Source organism: Schistocerca nitens, unplaced genomic scaffold (genome assembly GCF_023898315.1).
Source record: "Schistocerca nitens isolate TAMUIC-IGC-003100 unplaced genomic scaffold, iqSchNite1.1 HiC_scaffold_303, whole genome shotgun sequence".
Lineage (NCBI taxonomy): Eukaryota > Metazoa > Arthropoda > Insecta > Orthoptera > Acrididae > Schistocerca > Schistocerca nitens.
In genome coordinates, this window is record NW_026045839.1 from 20,001 (window position 1) to 22,500 (window position 2,500).

Sequence of the window (2,500 nt, forward strand, 5' to 3'; positions counted from 1 at the left end):
CTCAGGCTCCCTCTCCGGAATCGAACCCTGATTCCCCGTTACCCGTTACAACCATGGTAGGCGCAGAACCTACCATCGACAGTTGATAAGGCAGACATTTGAAAGATGCGTCGCCGGTACGAAGACCGTGCGATCAGCCCAAAGTTATTCAGAGTCACCAAGGCAAACGGACCGGACGAGCCGACCGATTGGTTTTGATCTAATAAAAGCGTCCCTTCCATCTCTGGTCGGGACTCTGTTTGCATGTATTAGCTCTAGAATTACCACAGTTATCCAAGTAACGTGGGTACGATATAAGGAACCATAACTGATTTAATGAGCCATTCGCGGTTTCACCTTAATGCGGCTTGTACTGAGACATGCATGGCTTAATCTTTGAGACAAGCATATGACTACTGGCAGGATCAACCAGGGAGCTGCGTCAACTAGAGCTGAGCAGCCGGCCGCCCGGGAGTGTGTCCCGGAGGCCCGCGCGAACACGCAAGCGTCCGCTCAATTATTCTGCAAACAGGAGGAGGCTGGGCTCCCCTGCACGATACACCTCGAAACCCTCTCAGGTCCCGGCGGCGCGCAGCGCCGTCCTAAGTACTTGGTCGGGTTCGAGAGAGGCGCAATCGCCCGGAGATAGGCGAGTAGACGCTTTCAGTGCGACCACCCGTGCTCCCAACTGAGCTTGCCGCTGCCGACAGAGGCCCGGGAGCGTGCTGTCGTGGTGTTGCCGGCGGGAGACAACACGCGGCCACAAACAGTGACCGGGCAGCTCCAACGCCAGCGCCACAGAGGGGCAGAGCCCCACTTGGGTGCCAAAGCGAACTCTCCCAGCACAGCGCACGCGCCAACACATCCGCACAGCTGCGATACAAACCACCTGCGAGAACCGCGGGGGCGACCGAGCAGCAGACGGCGTCGCGGCGCCGAGTGCCGGGCGGCGGCGCATCCTCAACGCACACAGTCCTCAATCGGACCAGCACACTGCAGATGTCCACCGCGCTTCGCACCGGGCCCGGGAGGACCCACTTTGGCCGCACGGCGCCGCGCGCTGGGTGCGCCGGCACGCAGATGCGCCGCCTGCCGCCTCCGTCAGCCGGCGCGCCTGCCACTGGGCGCCCCCACCAGCCGGCTGCCGCGCGTGCGCCCACGCAGCGCGCGGCCAGCACGCCGGGCGCCCCCCCCTCACCGGCCGGGGACGGTCCCACCCAGCCACCGCCGCGTATCGCTTCATACCCACATGCCCACTCACGTTCGTGGGTATGACGGGTGTCGCTGAAGCAACCGGTTAATACCTGTACCGATCGTCGATATCAACGATTCACCTCCAGCGCGAACAACCGCGCAACAACGGATTTCCAGTTCATTTGCGTAACTTGGGCAGCAAACGTAGACATCCATCTACATTTGCGACTTCTACGAGTCTTGCATGCCTGGATGTTGTGTGTCACGACGCACTCCATCAGCATACATACACGCTGCGACGTGTGCACGAAAGAACACGTGGAAGGTGGCCAGCGTACGTATGCGAATGCCATTGCACAGCTGCGAAGCGCATTCAACACGCGAACTCCTGACCGACGAGCTAGAGGTGACAGGAGGGGAGGGGGGGGGGGGCGGGGGCGATATACGTCCTATTGCAGTACACAATACAGTGGATAGCGGGACCATGTGGAAAGTAAGCAACACTCGCAAGATGTGAGGGTACGCACCGTAAAATGAATCAATACGCAGAACACCACAGTGTGCGCGAAGTGAACTATGTTGAGATGGTTGCAATTAGGCAACGCTACACGAATTCCTAGATTCATATAACTAACAATTACAGGGCAGGTTAAGGCGCAACGTGGGTTAGGTTAAGGCGCAACTTGGGTTAGGTTAGGGCGCAACGTGGGTTAGGTTAGGGCGCAACGTGGGTTAGGTTAGGGCGCAACGTGGGTTAGGTTAGGGCGCAACGTGGGTTAGGTTAGGGCGCAACGTGGGTTAGGTTAAGGCGCAACTTGGGTTAGGTGAGGGCGCAACGTAGGTTAGGTTAGGGCGCAACGTGGGTTAGGTTAGGGCGCAACGTGGGTTAGGTTAGGGCGCAACGTGGGTTAGGTTAGGGCGCAACGTGGGTTAGGTTAGGGCGCAACGTGGGTTAGGTTAGGGCGCAACGTGGGTTAGGTTTGGGCGCAACGTGGGTTAGGTTAGGGCGCAACGTGGGTTAGGTTAGGGCGCAACGTGGGTTAGGTTAGGGCCCAACGTAGGTTAGGTTAGGGCGCAACGTAGGTTAGGTTAGGGCGCAACGTAGGTTAGGTTAGGGCGCAACGTAGGTTAGGTTAGGGCGCAACGTAGGTTAGGTTAGGGCGCAACGTGGGTTAGGTTAGGGCGCAACGTGGGTTAGGTTAAGGCGCAACGTGGGTTAGGTTAGGGCGCAACTTGGGTTAGGTTAAGGCGCAACTTGGGTTAGGTTAAGGCGCAACTTGGGTTAGGTTAAGGCGCAACTTGGGTTAGGTTAAGGCGCAACTTGGGT

At 58.5% G+C, this 2,500-nt stretch overlaps 1 non-coding gene across 1 annotated transcript in view; it reads right to left on the reverse strand.

The window, feature by feature from the left end:
* Nucleotides 1-415, reverse strand: part of LOC126226369 (small subunit ribosomal RNA) — a 1,909-nt gene extending 1,494 nt beyond the window's left edge. The window contains exon 1 of the ribosomal RNA XR_007543914.1: nt 1-415. This exon is cut by the window's left edge and continues 1,494 nt beyond it. This is a non-coding gene — a ribosomal RNA (small subunit ribosomal RNA).
* Nucleotides 416-2,500: the final 2,085 nt, after the last annotated feature.